This window comes from Falco cherrug, chromosome 6 (assembly GCF_023634085.1).
Source record: "Falco cherrug isolate bFalChe1 chromosome 6, bFalChe1.pri, whole genome shotgun sequence".
NCBI lineage: Eukaryota > Metazoa > Chordata > Aves > Falconiformes > Falconidae > Falco > Falco cherrug.
Genome location: NC_073702.1, coordinates 84,256,640 through 84,280,443, shown reverse-complemented (window position 1 = coordinate 84,280,443; position 23,804 = coordinate 84,256,640). Strand labels below are relative to the sequence as shown.

Genomic DNA, 23,804 nt, shown 5'->3' with positions numbered 1-23,804 from the left:
AAACCCTAACTTAAGTAGGTATTTTCTTATGTTGTAACATGGACAAAATACAATGGATTATTTGTGTGCCTATTAGGAAACATCGATGTATGACACCGAGCAGAGGTGTAAATAATAAAGATTTTGGTTGTTGTAAACCTACAAGTTGTTCCCCTACTAAACGGGGTAGAGGAACTCACTTTTAACAGTTGAAAAAAAGTACTGCCAACATCGTTCACCACTCTCAGATATTTTGCTACAGGAAGAGAGGCCAAAAAGCCCCAGCAGAGGTACGCTGGATATAACATCTCCTTCCCTTCCAAAAACTTACTCACACATTCCTGTTTTCCAGAGACTCTGGCTGCCCTTTCCCTACTGATGGGCAGTTGACCATGAAGGGTCTATTCACTTTCCTTTCGATAGCAACAGACTGTTTCTTGATTTAAAAAGAACATAGATGTTACATAGTCTACACTATGTAGAGTAGCCTACACTACAGAATGTAGCGTAACTACATTGTTAAACACTGCTTGTCCATTTACTTTATTATATAAGACGACATGAATACCAGGATTTTTCAGCTGTAAAACGTTCCCTTCGGGAAAGACTAGACAGAATAGTGGCAGCTTTGTGTCACACAGGGTGACATCCTCCCTGAAGACATCGGCAATGATACAGTTGCAGAAGTGCATACGGCCAGGAAGGAGGGAAATGAAGGGGTGCTGCAGCTATGTGACATGGGGAAGCTGACGGGAGCAGACTGTTTTCCAGGGAAAAAAAAGTTAAAAGGAAAAATCAAACATCTGAAATAGAAATAAAGTTTAAAAGAAATCGAGGGGATGGTCAAGAAAAGATGTGATATTAGAGATAGAAAATATGCTCAAAACTGAAGTAAGGTTATTCCTATACAACAGGAGAAATAGCTGTATTTTTGCTAAGCAAGACATCTCTATGAGGCTGCACCTTGAACCTGTGTTCAGCTTTGGGCCCCTCACTGCAGGGGGACGTGGAGGGGCTGGAGCGTGTCCAGAGCCGGGCAGGGGGCTGGGGCAGGGGCTGGGGCACCAGCCTTGTGAGGGGCAGCTGAGGGACCTGGGGGGGTTGGCCTGGAGAGGAGGGGGCTCAGGGGGGGCCTGATCGCTCTCCGCAGCCACCTGACAGGGGCTGTAGGCGGAGGGGTCGGTTGGTCTCTTCTCTTGGATAACGAGCGACAGGACAAGAGGAGATGGCCTCAGGTTGCACCAGGGGAGGTTTACATTGGGTATCAGGAGAGATTTCTTCAAGGGAAGGGTGGTGAAGCATTGGAACAGGCTGCCCAGGGCGTAGGTGCAATCACCATACTTGGAGGTGTTTAAAAAACACATAGATGCATTGCTTAGGGGCATAGTTTAGTGGTGGACTAGGCAGTGCTGGGTTAACAGTTGAACTCAATGATCTTAAAGGTCTTTTCCAACCTAAAGGATGCTTCGATTCTAGCCCAGATGGTCTGGAATACCTAGTGCCATTCTGGCCTCCTGTGCTCAAGCAGGAGGAACCACAGACCACAGCAGGAGCAGAGATGACCTATGAGGACAACAAGGGGGACTCATCCTGGAGGTGGATCATGCTGGAGGCTGAGGAACATGAATTCTGCTAATAAATGTAGCAACAGACAACTTGTTCCCCTTCCCCGAAAAGGGAGGGTAGCTATGAACAAAAGCAAATGCACAGTACAATAGTGCAAAGACAGGTGTAAAGGGAGTTACAGTAGGATTTGAATGTAACTGTAAAGAGGTCAAAATGCAGTTTAACTACAGCCGAAGACAGATGGAAAATGGGACATGACTTAATTTGTTGCTGCCTGTTTTGCATGGTACATTTCACTTGAGTTTCTCAACATACATTGTACTAGATTTACATTCTTAGTTAAAGGAGTTGGAACTTCAGAGTGAAGAAGCATCAACTGCCTACCATGAATACATGCAATGATGTGCTCTTTTAAGATAAAAAAAAAGCATGAAACGCCCTCGAGTTGAAAGCAGTTGAAAATCAGTGTGGCTATCCATTAAAACCACTATCCTGTTTACAAGTAATACAGCAATGTAGGAGAATATAATTTTAGTTCGCAAATGTCCTGTAATTACAATGGGAAAGAAGAGTTAATATTCAGTCAAGGTTTTGTCTCATGATGCTTGTCCAGGCAGTCGTGTCCACAGCATGTGAGCATACGGGTGAACGTTCTGCACCCAGCGCAGCTGCCGGTGCAGCCCTGCACTCTTACCCTGACAGGGTCTCTGCTATTTTGACGAATTTTCATTCAGCAAAACGAAGTGTGTTTCTGGGGTGAAACACAGCAACTGTTGAATGGCACATAACGGTGCTCTGCAACAGCATAGGATAAAGTGCAGGAAGGAATATGATACTGTCGTTAACATTTCCTCATGGGTATTTCCCTGTAGCTGTATCTCTTGTTAAGTAGGAGGAGGACTCTAAGCTGCACCTTTCATCCTATTTTCCATGTGCAATACTGCAGCTTGTAAAACAAAACACAGCTAAGCATGTATGAATTCATATAGAAACATATAGGGGTAGGATAGAAGCACAAATATAACCTGGACATTTCTATTACTTATGTCACTTGACTAGCTAACTGTTTTCCCTGGGAGACAATCAATTAAATAACTGTTCAAAATTATGTTCTGAATCTTGCCTTTCTCAGACTCTTTCTCTTAATCTCCAGAATTTCAGGCATATAAAAGGGCTATAAAACTGCAGAACTGAAATAAAACAGCTAGGACTTTATCCTCTGCTAGTAAACCAAGATGAATCTGACAATTTGTAAAACGTGACCATCTAGGGAGATGAGAAAGGTCTTATGATGTTTGAAGTCTTATCATGTCATACTTTAAAAATGCTTTGAAACCTCAGTAGCTTGGAACTGAGTTAATTCACACCCACAAGGACAGAGGTTACACTTCATTTAAAGCTGTAAATCCTTTTAATGGTATTTAACTATTTGAGATATTGGACAATTTCCACTCCGGGCTGACAAGGGCAGTAAACAAAAACCACAACTAAAATGGCAGAACTATCAAAAAAATTAAAGATGCCTTTGGCTGTGCTCTGGAGGCATGTCCTAGCATCCTGTCTCAGTGCAGGATCGAGCACACAATGTTAGGGCAGGACACCAGTCGCACAGCAATTTTGTGCGTATATGTTTACGTATAAACAAATACACAGACAAAAGGGGGCAATGCAACCGATGGTCTGGGGTGCTTTTTAGGATCTTTTGATGACTGATCACAGAAATGCAAAAAATGTTGCAAATATTGACGCTAAATTATAATTTAGTGAAGAGAATTAGTTGAGAAAAAAGCAATCTCTTTTTTTAGGTGAATAATCAATAGCCCCTGGAACTGCCTTTCTATAAATGCTGAAGCTTCTTTTAAAGAGTGCCTCTTTCTGAAAATTAGAACTGCACATTATTTTCCCACTGTGCTGGGGTGGTATCAAAACTCACAATGGAGGAAGGAAGCCCTGACTCCTCTCTTTATCCAGAATTACTCAGATGGAGGACTCTGACTTGGATCTAGGCCACAAGTAAACTTTGATCTGGCCAAGGCCACGTGTATGTGATGGCTCCTGTGTTTCTAAGGGAGATGTTGCCATTTTCCCAGTCTGACTAAGAGCAGCTATGGCTTGCCATCACGCTTGCCAACTATGAAAGTGGTTTGCTGTGCCTGGTTTGCTCCACAGTTGGGGCCAGTACTCTGCTTCATGCAGAACAGCTCTTGGCAAAAATGTCCATTAGACTTTGCTAGAAATTGGCAAGAGGAATAGCTAAAAATCTGTTGAGTAACCCCATCCTTCAGCCTTCCTCTGCTAATTCAACACATCAACTAATACCTATTTAAAATACAGCCAATAAAAGTTATTAAAAATACAACCAATAAAGACTCTTAGCTTGCATGCAAAATCACATGCATAAGTCTGAAAAATTGATGTTCAAAGTTGCAATTTTATCACAGACATGCCCCTCTATTCAATCCTCAACAGAGGAAAGAGCCTCAAATGAGAAATATGGTTGGCGGTCTGAAGCTTGGGTTTGGTGAACTAGAGAAAAATGGTCACTCCTTTCCAAAGAACTTTCTACTACCATGTTCTTTCTGTATTAGCTAAAGAGCTCCTGCCTTGTAATGTTTTTGCAAGTAAAATTACTGCAAGGCGTCACACTGACAGAGACAAACATTACAGTATGCAGCTCATAGCTGAGGCATCACACATTAATTGAAGTTATCTCTTGGTATTGTATCCCCTGGAAAGCAGGATGAATTATGCGAAACAAATGTCATGTTCTCCTTACAAGAAACAATGCTTAATAGCCAGAGCTGGTTAGAGAGAAAATAATTGATGGAAGACTTTTTCATTAGAAAATGTTATGTCAGACTTGAAATGTTTTGCTGGAATATAACTCTTTGATTACATCATTGAAAACATTTCAAAACAATTCTGTTCCAACATACAGTATTTCCTTTTGATCACACTTGCATTCAACTGAAGTAATATATGTGATAAAGTATATGTATGATATACCTATAATTTATATGTTCTATGTATGTTATTATTTATTAAAGTTGCATATTACAGTAAGGCCACATTAATCTCATGCAATAAAATAATTTAATGCAGGTTTTGGTTTTTTAGATATGGAAGCCAAATATCAAAATACCAGACTCCCAGAAATCACATTTGCCTAACAGTTCCTCTGAGAACACAAGACCTGACAGGTAGTACCTTTGGCTTCCCCTTGTCTTGAGAGCTCAAATTTCCAAAGGAGAGGAGGGGAAGGAAAGAGGAGGTGGGAATGACCCACGGCTAGTTTGAGACCTGAAGCCTGTGAGGCTTTATAGCTGAACCTCACACCCTACCAGCTCTCAGTGGCTCTTGGTCAGTGTGCATCCTGCACCCCTGCGCTGGAGCCACATGAGAAGTGGGGTACCAGTGGGGCAGAGGGAGTTTCTGAGGTAGGACTTGATGGTCCCCGTCCTCAAACCCCGGTAAGTTAATCCAAAATAAGCCTTTTCAAGTAAACTCTCTCTTGGAAGAAGCCACCGTGCCTCTGGGGGATAGAACATTGCACATCAAGCTAACACAGGACGTCTCAGTGACTGTCTGGAACAATGTACATTTTGCCTTCATGTCAGTAGATTTCAACACCCATTCAGCATATGGCTGCTGAGTCTTCGATGTGAAGCATCAGGCTGTCTTTCAATTCCACTTTAATTTTAGATATTGAATTTCAGTTTTCATTTTCACTTTGGTTTCACCAGAACGAAAACACTACAGAAACTGAAATTATTGTCTTAATAATACAAGCTCAGAATTTTTGCAGTGGAAAGAGCTGCCACTATATTGAGGAAGCAAGTCCCGAAAGAAAAACATTTCAATTAAGATTGAGATGTTAATTTTCCTGCTTCCTAAGCCCATTTTTTTTGGTTTTAGGAGTGACTGGAGAAAGACAGAAAGAAAGATTTGACTTTAAAGACCTCACTGCCGGCCTTCCCCTGCACTGTGGCAGAGATGTGTGCGCGGCAGGCGGGTGAGGAACATGGGTGACAGTAAGGGCTAGGTGATACAGTGGAGCTGAACGAATAACAGAGGTCCGATGGATGTAAGGACCCTTGTGTGTGAGGGTAAGGAAGCTGGCTTATTGCACCGCCACCCTGCACTGCGGCTACACCCTGCTGAGTAAGGATGCAGGCCTGAGACCAAAGCCTGCGTGACACAATGCTTTAATTGATTAGACAAATAGAAGCATCACATCATTTCCATAGTTCTTCTAATTTCTGGACTTCGTGCTTAATAGGCACAACCAACAGTTGGGGATTGAAAAGGATTTTATAAAAATTAACCTCCCTGGACTTGTTTTCTAGTTATGTTTGGGCTGAATACTGTAATACACGCAACTTTGCAGTGATGAAATAACAATGCCTGCATCATTTAGATGCTGTCTGTACTTTCTCAAGGTACTTACTCTTGCCTCAGTAATGAACAGATATGACAATCATTTGTAGTTAAGTATTCCACTTGTTTTTCTTATGTCTCTTTAACATTTTTCTCTAAGCACATAGGAAAAATAAATACATTGAGGAGAGAACTAGATTTGCAAGGATCAAAGGCACTTAAGAATTGTTTGGAGGTTTTGTAGTGTCATTTCTAGCCTTCCTTCCGACACAGACATGGCTTAAGTATCAAACTGTATCTATGTGTATGTATATGCACTTTTTATGTCCTCCTCTTACAAGACTTTGAGTTATCTGCCAACGTAATTCACATTTGATATGGAAGATAAGACCACAGAAATATGAAAAGCCTACAAGTTTCATGAAACATTAGTGTCTGTGTGAAAGAGAGAGACTCTATCTACATGGTAGTCTGGGGAAATATGACCCTAAACTTTGATAGCAAAGAGGTGCTAAAAATATCTCAACTGTAGGAAAAGCATCAGAATCTCTATGTTATTAAAGGCCACAGAATCTCATCTGAACACATAGATAAATTGGGTAAAAGCTTCATTCATTTCACTTCTCATATATTTTTTTCCCCTTTTCTTGCTAATACTATATACCATAGTCTCTTTGTTCAGTTGGATAGTGTATAACTACAAGTAAAGCATGTATTTACCATGCAGTATCAGTTCCCAGATCCCCAGAAATTTAAAATCAGACTCATATACAATAGTGGGGCTTATTTTAATTTGGTATTATTTGGTACTATGCTGAGGTACAGGTACAATCTCAAGGAAGAAGGCAGTCAAGTATAAAACTTTGCTTTGCATTTTTAATATTCCATTGTACAGAGATATTGTGAAAAGTGATCATAAAGCATTAATAAACCTGAAGTCTTGAAGAATCAAAAGTATTAATTTTAAAATCAGGGGGAGGAAATGCAAAAGACTGCTTAGCAACTTGAGAACAGTTAGCAAATGTGATGGACCAAACATGGAGCTGTCAGAATAAATTTTCATAGAAAGATCTGAAAAAACTCAAAAATCTGCCACAGTGGAAAAGCTGTCTCACTGACGTAATATGATACAGGAAGGCATGCTTTGGCAATAAGAACAAATAATGAGTTTTTTCAATTTTAATATATTTTTATATATATATTTTATATATATATACACTCAATATTAAATATATTAGCACTAAGTGCCTACTTAAAAAGAACAATGTCATCTGTAATTATTATTTTCCCTTTTTTCTCAGGAAAAGGAAATTGTCTGACTCTCCATTAACTTGTATCAGAATAAGTGAGGATGGAATATGACAATCTCAAGAAAATTAAAATGCTTTAAGTGTAAATGATGAACAAGAGGTTATTAGTCAGTGAGTCAGCTCTCTTAACCTCAATTTTTGTCCAACCTTGAAAGTAGCTACAAGTGCCCTCTCTGAGCTGAGAGCTCTCTTGGATTTTAACTTCAGACAGATATTTAGTTAATTAAAAAATTAAAATACACTTACATGGATAAATGCCTGCCTGTCTCTATCCTAACACAACATGGAGACCCAGGCTTTTTCAGGTGAACCAAGGTAACAGCTGTGCACCTTGTTTTTCCACAGTGTCCTGGTGCTGATTCAGGGACAAGGAGAACTGGGCTCTGGGTCCTTCTCATGCTTACATGGTTCGGACCTAAATCTCCTTTATTTTGACTCCTCTGAACTCACAGGGCTGTTCTAGCACCTCCAGACACAGGTCATGAGCCCTCATAAGGAAAATTATATTCTGATTATGCAGGAGTTAATTAATCAGGGATGTAATACTATTAGAAAATAATCTAATTTCTCCTCTGCCTATATAAAATTAATCCCCTAACGTGTTTTTTACTTTGATTCAAAACTTACATGACAAAGCTCCTATTATTTGTATAAGCAGGCTGTTAAACAGCTGAAAGATCTCATAGCTACCAAACTTCCCTTCCCTGTCAAATTCCAGTCCTTTTCATATAACCCATCTTATCTAGCTACATCCATCTAGAGTATTCTGATCAGTTCTTTTTCTGCTTACATACCTCAAATGCTTGCAGATCTTATCTTCCTCTTAGAAAGCAGATCTGTGATTTTAATCTTTGTAAACCAGTTCCTTGGTGCCCCAGTTGTATTGGTTCTTTTGTTACCCTTTCCCAATGCCTTACTTGGACGTTCCCAGTGTTGGCAGCACTTGGAACATCCAGTCATCCAGATTCAAGCTTCAGGTGTAGATTCACAGTATTCCTGTTATGTTAAAAGTTTGCACACAAGCAAGTCACACTACATCTTTGCAAACTCACATCACTAGTGCTTTTTCTATTAATTTGTTTCAGTGTTAATTCCCATATTTGGTGCCAGCACCTTTCTTTTGTTCTGTATTTTGTAAAGCAGTTGGAACAAATTGGTCCAGGTGCTTAAGTGTCAAAGAGTCCTAAATGACACAGAAATAGAAAAAAAATAGTCTGTGTTCAAGATAATTTTCATTGTTGTGTTTGCCTCCAATACCCTATAGCAAAATCTTAGATTTCAGTTTTCCCCAATAAAATAAATTTTCAATACCTAAATCCATCTTTTTGTTTGAGGTCCTTAACTTAGTATGAAGTGTGACCTTTTGGTATGCTTTTTGAGGGTTGCAAGGAACAGGTAACTAGCATCATCACCAGAAACAGTGTTTTGAAGGAGCAGGTGACGTGCAGAGTATTGCTACTGCCGCAAAAGCATAGTATATTAACTTTCCTGACCTTAAATATATGTGCCATGTCTATAATTTCAAATGATAAGTAGATTTCACATCTTCATTTTTTAGAAAGGGTTACATATGAAAGGAAAGATCCTCCCTGACTGGGAGGTCACCAAAGTGCCAATGGGGAAAAAAAAAAAAAAAAAAAAAAAAAGTGGAAAATGAAGGTTAATACAAAGAGTGGTGGAAGTGGTATTCCAAACACCCTGATAAATGTGAGAAACTCCTTAGTCGATGATTCATACTCTGTACCTGCTGTATATGACTGATGTATATTGACAGAAAATAGGAAGCTATCAACTGTGGGTGGCTCCATGGGACAAAGTATTTCCATGATTCTATTTAAATAAATATTTAAATTCGAGCTAAATACCACAGGTTGGTAATCCCCTTTTAATTATTGTGATTTTGATTACTAAATACCTCTAGAAAGTTTGCAAAGGTGTTGGCAAAATATTTAAGACATCGGTAACCGATGAAATAGTGATACAAACCAAAATGTAAATAGATAGCAAATAATGTCAGATTAAAACAGAAAGAAAACATGTATAGTTAGGAAAAAAACCTGCAAAACAGAGACACATAATGTCTACATTTTTAGAAAAGCAAGTATATACAGCTGAGAAAAAACAATCTGAATATAGGCACGTGGGAAGTGCATCTATCATCATCTACAAAGCTCTGTTCTATTACAGCATTTTTGTTAGATGACTTCATCTGCTCAGTTTTATGGAAATTTCAGTTTTAACAAGAATTTTACTTTTGCAAAATACATTTCTTCTATATAAAATCATCAGACAGAGACTTTCAGAAGACCACTTAACATCTGCGAGTTGCTTTGCTGTGTGTGACAGGAATTCAACTACCATGATGCTTAAGATATTTTTTAAATTCACAAATATGAAAATAAACTGTAAAAATACGCTTGAGATTAATTTTTTATTCATGCAGTGCAGCATCTATCACTTTACACATATGGTACTCAAAGTTGCTATTGTTATCCTCTAAACTGAAAAAAATGAGTTGAGAGATGAGCCTTTTAAACTGGTCTGCTGGGTGGAAAGAGACACTGTATCTCAGTAAAATTATTTTCTCTAGAAAAAAACAGAACACTGAAGCTGAGGAAAAGACACGCAGACCCCCTCTACTCTTTGAGCCAAAGTACAGCCAAGAATAATGTGTGATAGTATCAGCAAGTACTACTGCGGTTCTCTGTAGGTGGCAAACATAATACAAGCATTGGCAACTCAGCAAATAAATTAATGGCAATTTTCAAATGCTGTAATGGAAATGCCAGGGCAATTAAAGAAAGGTCAGAAAAACATAGACACACTGGCAAGGATCCTAACACTTAAAAAAGAACCTGAGAAAGAAATTAGAGGGGTTCTATTCTCTCTCTGAATATGTAATTCCTGAAGGACAATCATAAATTAGATTTTTTTCATTTAAGTATATTTCATTTAAGCATATGCTTATCTATATGTCACAGGAACGTTTCAAGGATCTGATTATTGGTTGCATTTTCAAAAATAAAAGGCTCTTGACATGAAACCATTTGTGAACTATTTTTATTTTTCAGGCCTTATATGGTTCTCACTGTTGTCTGCAACCTGCCAACAATAAAGCTGGGCAAAGCTAAAATTAACAGAGCCTCAGCTCTCCTTTAATTGTGGATCTTAGGATGGTACTATGAGATTTTATACTGATTAAAGTACACTTTGCTAGAGCAGGTTTTGAATCAAATCCATCCCCTCTGGTTCCTCACACAGAGCTCATGAAGCCTTTTTCCGCCAGGGACTGACACATTGCCTCTTTTGCTGAGTTCCCCACAGGTGTGAAGCAAAAAGGGCACAGGAGAAACACCCAACTCCCCTTTGGGTTTGCAGGCTTTGGGAAATGGGTAGCAGCATTTTCCTTCGGTCCTTCTGTCCCTGGCATCCCACCCCATGCGCTGGAAACCCTCCGCCCTTCCTCACTCAGTGGATGAAGCATCTCCCTCATCACCACAAGTGCAAACACTCCTCCTGGCTTGGCTTCTCCCTTTACCATGGGTTTCTCCAGCAGGCAGTAACACTCAAACACTGCTTTTAATAAAAAGTGACACCCTTCACTCTTTTGTATGTAAAGCATAAAGCAGAAACTGCCAGAGGAAACCCCCAAACCTCAAACACCCCTGTTCCAATCATTCAATTCAGGGAGTATACTATACTTCGGAGCACAGGCCTCATGAAAGACACTATAATAAAATAAACATATGACTTCACATTTAAAAAAACCTGGAGAAGTCCCCAGTAATAGCATTGCCGTGAGAAAATGAAACCATTTTCTTCCTCATTGCTCCTTCTGAAGTTTCAGATTTTCTGTAATATCTCTGTGTATAGCTGAGGGACTCCATACACTTGTTAGAAGGGAAACCTCCCCAATTTTGCATGTCTGATAGATGTGCACTAAAATATAGTTACACCGAGTAAGAAAAGTAAGGATCCTGGATGTAAATTAATACCTAAGACACGTGTTGTGTACAGAGTACATAGACCATGAAGACATGAGGGCTCCCAAAGTTGCAAGCAAAAAGAACAGTTAGAAATACTAAAGAAACCATTTTCATCAACTGAAAAAATCTATCAAATTACATTTCATACAGATCTATCAGATCTACTAAATGAATTTTCAAAAATGTTTCTGAATGCATTCCACTGTTACCAACATTTCCAATTAATACTAAGAAAAATGCATGGAAAGTACTGAAACATACAGTTATAACATAACGTGAATTAAATGCAGCGATCCTCTATTTGGCCTTATATCTGGTTTTGACATTTTCATTACATGCTAAAGTAGAAACATCAGAGACTCAACCAAAAATTTCAGATAAGTTGCTGAATCATTTCAAAGCAGATTTTATTTTTACCAGGTTATATGAAGAATTTAGAGGCTCAGTTCTGATAGAAAATGAAACTACATTTCAAAGCACTCAGAGTTCTTCAGAAACATATTTTTTATGCTTTCATATAGCGGTATTTAAACTTTGCAGTCGTCTTTGGACTAGTGTTCAATCACAGATAAATTTTTAGAATTCTAGTATGTATAAATATGAACTGTCTTACCAAACAAATGTTGGTTTCAAATGACTATTAAAAAGGAAGAACTATGAATCAGGAAAGGAAAAGAAATGGAGAATGATATGGAGTATGAGGAAAGGACATCAATGGAAACAAATGAAGGACAATGTAGAAAACGTTTAGAACACAAAAATGGAATTTAACTGGGATTTTCAAAATTGTTCATTTTTAAAAGTCAAGTCCAACATAAAAGAACTCAGTAACGAAGCTATTTTTGTAACTAATGAGAGCAATTAAAAAACATTTTCATTTTTATTAACTGTTTTTTTAAGCATTGTGATAACAAAATAATTTAATTTACCCTTGCATAATCTTTAAGGAAAGAGGGCTGACACCACTGAGGGTAGTGCATGTGGAAATCAGATTTGGTTTCTACATATCTGCATATACCAGATAATCTGCCAGACAGGGACAGCTGCAGCTCGGGGGGGAAAGGGGAACCAGCCTTCATGTGGAGCCGCACAGCAAGGAGCCCCAGCTGCTCCCCTGCCTGCCACCCGGATGGTGCTCAGCAGTCTAACCTAAACTTTGCCTTCTACTCAGTCCCTGCTGTATTTGCTGTGTCTCTATTTCTAATAGAAAAAAAAAAAGAGACAAATAAATCATAGACCAGACACACAAAAATGCATCAATAAAAGAATTTGATTAGTGACTGCTGATAGGAAAACTAATTAATTTCATATTATTAACCTTACGTTAAGAACTGAACCAATCCTAACACGAAGCAAACTGCACCAAATGTACCTACTACCAAGCTAAATATCCACAATATGGGAACACAGCTCCAACCTCCTGTGAGTTTATTTGTGATGAGAAATACAAATAAGGATTATGAGTAAGCACAACACATTTTGAAACTAAGAGTTTGCAAGACAGATTTAGTGTATCTGCACACCTTTATACATGCAGATCGATAACGGGTAAGGTACTACTGAAGGAAAGCACAACAGATTTTGTATCTGTAAATCTCAAGCCACATGAAAAATTGTGTTTTGAGGCTAGAACTAAAATATAACACTGATGTTTCCAATTTGGATTGAGAATGAATAGTCCTTCTGTATGAGAAAATATGGATTTGTAAATTTTCCAGCTTTTTATTCAACAGGTCTGGGGTTTTGCTATTCAAAGACCTATTCATTTTAAAACATAAGTTTTAATTTTGTTCTTTAAAATAGCTTTTCTGCAGCTGTGATGGTATAAATACAAAAGGAAAACCGCCTGAAGGCATAGGTAATCTACTAACCTCCTAATCTTCTGTTAGACAAATTGTGATAATTAGGAAAAGAAGATAACTTTTAGATTCAGGGTTATATGATACATTTTCTTTGTCAAGGAAGCCAGCACGAAAGATACGCTATCCCTATATTGCAGCTTCTCACACCACCACTGCTGCAATGCAAATGGTAATGGGCCACATGATGAATTTTATCATTGGTGTAATCCAGGTAAAAATAATCTCTTTTTAGGAAAGGTGGTGGTAGGGTTTTTGTTGGTTTTGGGTTTATTTCTTTTCTTTCTTTTTTTTTTTTGTTTTTTTTTTTTTTGTTTTTGTTTTTGTTTTTGTTGTGTTTCAATTTCTATTGAACTAATACGGTTAAGACATTGTAAGCAGCTGTATCAGAAAAGCTGAGAGGATGGCAGAATACGGTGCTGGGGCAGGAATGAGTGAGCAGGAACACTTCAGCAGCTGAGGCTGTTCCCTTGTGGAAATGCAGTTTTGCAGTTCCCTCATCGAAGCTGTTATGAAGGAAAATGCCAGGGTGGAACAGGTCAGGCACAGGAATCCTTAGCTTGAATTTACAGTGTTCTTCAGTTACTGAGCTAAAACAGGTAGGTAGCACAACATAAGGCCATAAAAACTGACAGGCTAGGAGACTTTGGGACACAGAAAGGAGAGTTTTAAGTATTGGACGTTAAAAGATGTAGCAGCAGAATGACTGTAAGAAGACGTGAACCCGGGGTCTCTGCTGACTCCATTATTTTTGGCTACCTGGGAAATGTTGAATTTCACTTCACAGGCTCTTCTACTAAATACTTTCTCTATGTATCCCATAGTGATGACGGTTGGGTTTAACCTCAATAAAGGTGTTTATCTGGGGGGAATGAGCCTCCAACAGCAGCTTAGTGTTTCTATCCTTTATCGGTTGTCTGTGTAAGTCAATTGTCTGTACAAGACCATAGGTGGTCACAGTTGATGTTTTTCTAAAATCTCCAAGAGGGCATAGAATATGCTAGATATCGTGTCATCACTTTGTCTTGAGCATTCATAGGATCCACAGATTTTAAACTTTCCTTTGTAGGGAGCATATGTATTCACAGATTTTGTGTTCTGGCTCTGGTAGTTTAATTCACTATGTAAACAAATTAAGCAGCTAACTTACATCATTCTTTAGACTTCACTGACTACTGGCAATATCAGCATTGGCCATAGTAGAAGATTACCTGCTTCATTCATACGAAAACACCTACCCACAGGCACCTGAATTCTTAAACTGAATCTTACAGAAATCATGCATAATGTGCATATTAAGCATGCTTTTTCTTATCATTATAAGCATTATTGTCTTAAAGCATGAATGGGCATGCCTCTTGGAGAAGGACTGCACAACTGGAGCCCACCAGACTGGACACTGAACATCTGAGACACTCCCAGAGCACCATGTAGTGGTGAGGAGACCACAGGCTACCGATTCAGCTCTGCACATACTTGCAGGCAGGCAGCCGGCAGGATAAAAACACTTGAGGGATGATGAAAAAACTTCGCTCATTCTCACGCCTGTCAAACTGACATAATGTGCAGCTGTAACCCGGGGAACAGAACTACCCACTGTGCCATTCTGGGAAGGACTAGCAAGCAACCAAAGTACGTATGAGCTTTCAAACTTCATTTTTAAATCACAGGCTTGTATTGCAGAGTGAGGCTTTACAGGAGGAAGTTTATCTTTTCCTGATAGACTAGTTACTTTTGTTCTGAAATCACTGAGAGATAATGGAGGCTCATTATGCAATTTTTGAGTTCGCTTCAGTAAAAACCCTCATTTTAACTGGAAACGCGTCTTTAATTAGCTTCTTGATTTGATATTTGGGATTTCTGTGAATTAGAAGAGAGATTAAGAATTGCAATGCTCTTGCATGTAACCTTCATTCTCAAATTTCAGTGGCCTCTCAAGGAAATGTGAAGGGGGGTTGTGAATGCATTTGTGGGGATTCCTTTTGCTCTTTTTTAGAAAGAGTACATTTGATCTACCTACTTACAGTATTTATTTGCTAGAATTTCCCCATTACAGTTGTTCTGATTTCTAGATATAGTGCAACTTTATTTTAGGAACACAGAACTATAACACATCTTCTGCATCATGAAGGCAATGTTGAGAAATCAAATAATGTAATTCATAAACATATCAAGCTCCAACCCCATCTAATTCCCCCCTCCCCTCCCACTCCAAAAGGAAGGCTACACTAAAGCCCTTCATGTTTGCCAGCTATAGAATGGTCTTCCATCTAGTTCCAGCACCCTGGAAATCCTTCATGTGCACAGCCCCCTTCTGAAGCAGCCCCAGCTGCACCAGCCACCTCTGCAGAAGGACTTCTGCAACATCACCCACGTGCTAGCTAAAGAAACAGTCCAGAGTGTGCAGGCACCACACAAACAAATTTTTTGCATTTTTAATCTGTAATTAATTTTAAATCAAAGATGAAAATTACCGCCACTGCTATGAAAGGAGGTTCTGCTTCCCATTCCATTTCCAAGGTGCAGTGGGCAGGAAAAAAAGTTTAAGAGCTCCAGCAAGGCGAAAGTGAAACTAATGTACCACGGACAGCACTGTGCTGCAGGCAGAATGAGTTTCTCTGTAAACATGTTACAAAAATAATACAAGGTTCAATTTGATTAATCTTAAGGTCAAGTAAACTCCTTTTGAACTTAATAGGAACAGTTTCCCTTTGAAATCCCTGCGTATTTCTCAGTCGTCACACTCAGAATACCTCCTGAGCAATACGAAAAGCTCCACGTCCTCACAGCTTCTTACATGAAGTCAAACTGAGCATTTCACTGAAAGGATTAATTCAGCTTTTCTTAAAAGTAAGTTGTATTTGTTGGATTGTGCCCCTATGTTCTAGATATCTTGAGACTGTACAGCTTTAAATTTATTTTTTTTTTCCACCCACAAAACTATAAACAGAGGCTTTACTAAAGTCAAGCACACGAAAAACTTAGTACTGGGTACTGGTAGAGATGAAAACAAGTAATTCTATAAAGTGATGCATTTCAAAGCTGTTGAAATAATACAAAATAAAAAAAAACCTGCCATTGTTTAAAGCAGACTTTTTTCTGGGGCAATGAATCACTTCCATTAATATTTTTCATCTTATAAATTAATATATTGCTAAAAAGTCTAAAGTGAGCAAAACTGTCCAGGTAGCTAATTAAAAAAATTCTACTGTATAACTTATTCTTCTTTGGAGAATATGCAAGCAAGAATCAAATATTTAAAGATAAAATAAGTGAATGCACTGAATTCACAGGGATACTTTTAATGAAATTTAAAATTCTATCTATGAAAGGAGAATATTCTTTAAAGTTATGGGTAAGGCTTTCACTTTCTTATCAGTCAAATGTCTTTGGTTTTTTGCTTAAATGAGGTAATCCTATCTCCTCCTCTCCCTAAGGAGATATTAATGAACCTTTGTACTGTGAAGTATCAAAAGCATTCTGAAAATTAAACTATTGGATCACTATAGTTTTTGATTTCTTTAAAGATATTTAAAGGTATCTATTTAGATATTTTTATTAAAGATATTTGAAGATATATAAAGATATCCATAAAGCACTTTTTTTTCTAATGAAACAGATGTGTTATTTCATTAGCTTTCATTTCTTTAAGATAAATGATAGTTTACATAATAGCATGTTTGATTTTCCACCCCTGAACGTTCACAGCTTCCCGGGAACAACCTAGTTCCTGTGAATTTTACTGTTTTCTAAAATATGACCATCATTCCACTATTACTACCTTTACCAACTAAACATTGTATTGAATCTAAGAGTCATGAAAGTAACACATTTATTCATCTCGAGTAAAAACGAGCATGTACTCCATCACAGAGAACTTCAAAGCTGCCAAAGGTCCAAATACATCTGTATTGCCCGCCTGCTGTGAGGTGAAGCTTTGCAATACCCTACTCTCGGGCAAGGCTCTGAACCACAACACATCAGTTGTTTTCTACTCTGTCAGGGCTAGTCAAAATACAGGTGGATCTTCACTTTCGAAGTCACATGTGAACAGCAGATATAGTACATATATAAAGACACATTTACGTAGAAGTAACTTCCCCACGCACATCCACCAGAAGATTAACCAGTCTTTTGACTGTGAGAACTTTCCTTTACACCTGCCTGGTTATTTAAACTTGTGTTTTCTTGAATCTTTTCCTCTTCTTTCCTAGAATACTATCAGCTCTCCAGGGTTCTCTCAGAAACAGCTTTGCTTTGAACCTACTTGTTTTACCTCACTACACACTAAGCCGACATATTCATGGGATGAATACAAATTAAACACAGACTGAGTTCAAAGGAAAGGAACTGATTTTTGACACTGTATCACCAACCTAAATAAAATTGTATATAAATGTTAAATTTTAACAAGTATTTTGAAAGCAGAGCATAGAAATACTACATGGAAACACAAAACAATACAATTAAGAACCTAAATTAGATAAACATTAGTTAGTGATATGTTCAGAACAGTACTTAGGCCAGAGAAGAAAGATGTTTCCATCAAATTATTGCCTGAATCCTTGTGTTTATAATTTTTGTGATCTTAACCCAACAAATGCACATGTACTGGAACATTTTAAGTAACCTGAGTGATACTTAGCGTCTCCTTTGCGAATGTGTAGATAAGAACAAAAAACTTTAAAATACGTCATTATTTTCTGAATCAAGGTTTAGTAAGTTTTCTTTTTGATTGTCCATACTAATGTTTTTTCCCCAGCAAAAAGACTTGGCACATTTCTATCATATTATATTTCCTAAGCCTACCACAGTGCACAATATTGCTCCTGCTATTAGCTGCTGTCCATGAATACCCTAGGTTGAGAAACACCCATAACAAGGGTGTGTCTATACTTAGAAATGTCTGTACTTATTTCACAGTGATAATGTTTTACAGTGTTTCATGCAGATTCAGTTTTCCAAAAATCATACTGAGCTACCCAAGGCTTCCTTCAGAAGGACCTTACCAACAAGATGCTCTGGCAGGGGAAAGTGAGGTGTAGTTTAGCCTCTCTGGTTCTAGCCTCTGATATACAAGCCATGTCAAACAGATGTGAAATAATTTTGGGCCAGGAAAATAATTCCCCTTCTGACTGCACGTACGTGCCTCTCGTGGCTCACACAGGCATGATCTCTTTGGCTGCTCACAGGGTAAGAGAGCAAAATTCTGCTCCTTCCTTGTGATTTATTCAAAGCCACAGTCAAGTTTTTAGCACATGATCTTCTCCCAGTATACTTTTACACGGCTAACTCCCATGCAAAGCCCCCTTACCTGGTGCCCAAAAGCAGTGCTGTCACCACCTTGGCCTCAGTTCCTTTGTTTGAGAAGTCCATGCAACAGCCAACTTGCCAGAGCACAGAGACTTATCTTCACAGGAAGATGAATACAATAGCTACAACTGACACTGTTATTCTTACTTGGTGACTTCTTTTTTTTTTTTTTTTTCTGCTTTTAATGAGCCAGATTCCAACCTTGTTTGTAATAGGCATACAGTGATGGATACATTCCACTGCCACGTCCAGGCAGAGCCATTCAGAGACAGGTTGTACTGCCCAATCTAAACAGAACAAGTCAAGATTTTGGCCCTTTCAACACAGAAAAATAGGTGTAACATACACAGGAAATAATCACTTGTAAAATTTATGTTTCAGAAATATCTTTCTTTAGTAATTCCATAAAACAATAGCTACCCTAGCATAAATATTTTCAACTTAGAACAAGCATTTCTGTTTTTTCATATGCAACAGATATGCTTCCAATCAGAACAAATGCATTAAAATGTTTAAAAAAAAAAAAAAAAAAAAAAAGTATTTTCATTTATGAAGTAGCGCAAGGAAGTTCCCTGAGTATCCGTGGCAGGAAGTGATTGCTTTACTGAACACACAAAGCAAAGGAAGAAGGAACATTTTTATGGAAACACTGATGTGTAAACGAACTAATAAGACTCACCACCCCTTTTCAAATGGAGTGTAAATTATAAGCTTCAAGTAACCAAAAATGATTCCTGACCAGAATGTTTTCATCCTACCTGTACAGTGTAAGAGATGGACTGTGCCAGTCCTCAGCCACTCACAGGTGCAGTCCAAGATCCTTTGAAATGAGCTCTGCAGGAATGGTAGAGGGCTCAGATCAGAGTCTGTATCTACAACACAGTGAGCAGAGATCCTGAGGGTGATTTTCTTAAAGATATTGTTACTTCATACACACCTAACTGTATTTCACTATGTAACTGTGGTCTTAGCAACTGCAGTTTTTCAAGCATATCTTTACAAAATTATACACTATACAGTGGATTTCTGGTCCTATTTACTGAATAGGGAGTTAAGTTTTTAGGAGAATTAAAGTAAGACTTCACTGACAATCCCTAGACCTTGCTGGAGTCTTACATCAGGTTTACTTCCCTCTCTTAGCCCTTTTTAAATGAGTGTAATTGATTTTTATCCAATTCTAACCATGGTTCCAAAAGAGAGATTTTTTTAAAAAAATCAAGTAAGTTTTCTCTTGGGAAAGCATGGGGAGAGAAGCAGAGAAAAAAAAATGCTAATTGCTAATGCACAACATATTAGGACATAATACAAGCCTCATCAGAAGAGATGCAGCAAATGTGAAGACTATGGCACTAATTGTGATGCTTAGGCTGCATTTTCCCCAATCTGCTGCTCTGCCTGGCCTTTGCATTGTGCAAGTGGGTGGGAGAAGGACCATCGGGCCATGCCCACTACCGCGGCAGAACCCTGCAAGTGAGCTGTGGCCCACACCAACAGTGTTGCTCCCCCTGTTATCTCCTGGTGCTTTCAACCTCCTTCAGAGTGCTCTGGTTTACTGGGAAGAGAATATGATTTACACTTTAGATTGCTTTTAAATCACTGAAAGCAAAATACCAGATAAATATAAATACAAATGAGCACACTGTCAAGAGATGTACTCTCCTCAGCATGACTTGTGTGCTGCTTGCTCTTCAGTGTAAGATCCTATACAGAATCAAAGTGTAAAACTGTTACAGGAGTTTTGAGCTCTAATACTGTGCTGGTTACCACAACAGGCACTCACAGAGACAACACTACTGGCACCACAGAAGTAGAAAATGAACTATTACAAAAGGTTTGACTTTAAGAGCTCTTTGCAGAGTTGCAGGACAATCATAACTGCGATCTTGAGCACATTCTTTCCATGACTGTAAATGAGGCAGCATGTCCTGGTTCACACAAATGAGGGGTATAAAACATCTAGAGTATTCCAAGTTACTGAGATGAAGCAAGACAACCTACGGCAACCACAAATTTGGAACAGAAAGTCATTGTTTTTTGGATGTTATTGTTGTTGCCTAGACTGCTTGGAACACTTCATTGGTCAGTGACTGTAGCCCTCAATTCCATTTAAGTGCAGGAGAATGAAGCAGCATTTTAATCTTATTGGCAGGGCAAGAAGAACTACCACTTCTGCCCCTTTTTTTGTGGTACATTTGGCACATTTTGGTACATGTGGTACTTTTGTGGTACAAATGGATATGTCCCCCAAATGGATAAAGCTGTCACTGAAGTGACCACAGCGAGGGCAGTTCTTGTGCAGTGACCCCAGCCCAGCTGTGCACAGGTTGGGCAGCCGTAAACGTGGCAGTGAAAGAACAGCACGCGGGATTTGGGTGCTCTCTCAGTCTGTTGGGTTCATAGGCTTGCACACAATTGGGCAGAGCTGTGTTTTAGGCTGTCACTTTGCCACAGTGCCCCGATGTCAGCAGGAAAATCACTAGATGTGAGTCTGAGCCTGTGGGGACTCTTCCACGTTGTTCTGAAATATTTTGGGGAAAGAACAGTGATCCCTATGTTGCTTAAAAGGAATAGACACTTGCGTAACTGCAATGCCTTGCAATCCCTCCGGGTGTTGTTTTCATTGCATCTTTAGCCAATCTCATTAGAGCTCTCAGAAGAGTTCCGTTCCTATCGACTGAGGAAACATTGTAAAGACAATTTATTAGGAATACCTATTCAAGCACGTCTCTGGCAGGAGTAGAGTTATTTCTACTGCGTATTTCTAAACCTCTTTTTCAGCACTAGTAGCACTTTGGTAGTGACGGCCAGGTAGCTGAAGTGATGGGTAGCTGATATAGGTGGGTTACACAGACTCCAAAGATTATTTGCGGGCTGGATAACAGAAATTGTGTACTTTTTCACTATTTCTTCAGTGAATGATTGTCCACAGTAACTTCAAGGCTCAGATTTTCCAGGATGGTATGGCAAGTTCAGACTGTTTTTCCCTCCTTAAAGGCTGACCATAACGGTCACTCAGCAAAAGTCTTTCAGCCAGCAAGCTTCCTTCCTTGATGTCTTATTATATAAATAATATTATTTATAACATTTATATAATAACTTTTATTGTGTTCACCTTCACTATAACAAACAAGTTAAAATAGGCTGTACTAGAAAACAAACAAAAAATCTCAGTCTGAAATGCGGTATAATGCAGCCTTGACAGTAACGGGCATTAATGATGCCCTACTTCAAAGCCTTCTGCCTGCCAAGATTCTTTCCCAAGATCTCACAAGAATTCAGTCAGGTCAGCTCAGTGCCCATGTTCAAGTCACTGCTGCTCCATGGGGATTTTCTGAGTGTTGAACCACAGTTACAGAAATCAGGTAGGGAAAAAAACCTCACGCAGCTTTTCATCATAACTTTTAATATATGGAACACTATCTCTACTGCCCTCAATAGTGTGAATCACGTTATTTTAAAGGTCAGCAGTTCTACTTGCTACTGCAAGGTTCTCCAAAGTACACATTCAGATTTGGTGTCTCTCCTGATCAAACAGAACATAATAAAGACACCGAACTTCAGTCACTCTAGCCAGTATACTCATCTATAAATCACCCAGCAAGCTGGCAAATATTAAAACGTTCTTTCATGCACAGCAGGGAATAACAGCATGACCCCCATCACAGGTTGAATATTCTCAGCAACTGGAAATTCACCCAGTTTTTTCAAAGCATCCTCCTGCCACTTTATGTAATCTTAATCAGCATATCCAGGACAAAGCAAAGCTCCGGAGGTAACGCTTCTCTGCCTCTCTGTTTGTGCCTAAGCCCACACACCTGTAGGATCCAGAAACTGTGGTTCTCTTGAGGTTTATTTTCTCCCCCTCACATATGTGCAAAGACTGCACAAGGTTCACTTGCAAGGCCAAGGTTCCTTCTTTAGCCTGAATTTGTCTTTCTGGACTTAGGCAAACTGAATTTTAAAAGGATCCTGGAAAGCCTTTACAGATCACCTCAAAACTACCTGAATTGAGAGCATTTGCCAGAGGGAGTGACTTGTTAAAAATGACTGAACAACTGGATGTGAGAGACCAGGAGGCTGAATATCAGTGTATGCCAGGTACTGCAACCAAGGAAAGATGTGTACTTTCAAGCAGAAGTGCCTGTGATAAAAACAGGTATAAAGCAGAAGACAATAGCAAACAGAGAGCAATTTTGTTCATGCTGATGAAGTTAAATTATGAGATTTGTGGTGGACAGCGTTGAATCCTGAAGGAGATTGAGAAATAAGAAGAGAGAGAAGAATTCATATATTATTTCTTCTCTTATGTTAAAAGTTCCTGTGCTACTGCTTAACGGATAGTCAACAATGTAGGGGACGAATTTTATCTGATTTCTCTGGCTGTGTTTGTAACATCACACTTAAAATATTCCAGTGATGGGAAACTTTCATTCCATTACTACTGACTGGGAGCTGAGAAGCAAGTTTATATTTACCGCACGTATCATACATTCGACTGAATGAAAAAAAGCAGGACAACTACAGTTATCCAAATGCTCACTAATTCTTACAAGCAATATCTTTATTTAGGATATAGAAGAAAGTGTTGACATATCATGTTATTCATCTCAGACAAATCCTGCCTGACCTTTTAGAACTGATAGCTTAGTAAGACTTGTCTATCCAGCTTTCCTTCCCAAATGGGCCTCGGCCAGACCGATACAGATGGATTACCTGGGAGGATGCCACCACGTGAGCTGGATGGTACGGGTGTACCGAACGGTGCACAGGCAAGGCTGAGCTGTGGACCAGGCTGTGCTGACAAATAGTGGGACACATAACACTTGGTGGGAGGATGTACCTGAGTGAGGCCTGGGCATGACCTCAGTGTAGTGACAAAAAAGATTTATGGTGCTGGATGCGTCTTTTCAGTACTGTTATGCAGACAGCACCGGACAGATGCTTCAGCCGGAGGTTTCTTAGCAGACATACAAGAGATGCATTTAGTCCGAACAGGAGAAGTAGAGCGTTAAGTGACATTATGTGCATAAGAGGCAAGGGACTGGATGAGAAGGTTTAGAAGCTATAAAATTTAGCAGACATTAAAGTGATTTTTTAAAGGGAATAAACTCTTTTGTCAGGGAAAAGGCTCCCATCCAGCGCAGCTCCGAGGAAGGGTGAGAGTTTGTTTGGTGTGTTTGTAATAAAATACAGTGAAGAGGGCAGAGATAAGGTGAAAAGCAGTGCACCTGAGGCTTGGCAAATAATGGACTGGATATTCTAGTAGATTTTCCCAGATCTTGTGCTAAGGATTTCTTTTTTTTCACTGAGTGCTTTAGTCAACTATCCAAAAAAGTGGTAAATGTAATAGTCATGTCTTATGTCTACATAGTTCTGTGTGGCACTGAATGCTATGGAAATACCATAGCATTAAA

At 38.9% G+C, this 23,804-nt stretch overlaps 1 protein-coding gene across 4 annotated transcripts in view; it reads right to left on the bottom strand.

The window, feature by feature from the left end:
* CHRM3 (cholinergic receptor muscarinic 3) overlaps positions 1–23,804 on the bottom strand; it is a 285,912-nt gene that overhangs the window by 54,951 nt on the left and 207,157 nt on the right. The window contains exon 4 of one of the 4 annotated variants that reach the window (XM_055714899.1): positions 19,149–19,262. The exons of 2 other annotated variants lie outside the window; for them this stretch is intronic. The gene's annotated coding sequence lies outside the window, so the exon portion shown is untranslated. The remainder of the gene's footprint in view (positions 1–19,148; positions 19,263–23,804) is intronic. One more of the 4 variants, XM_055714901.1, reaches the window with a different exon arrangement.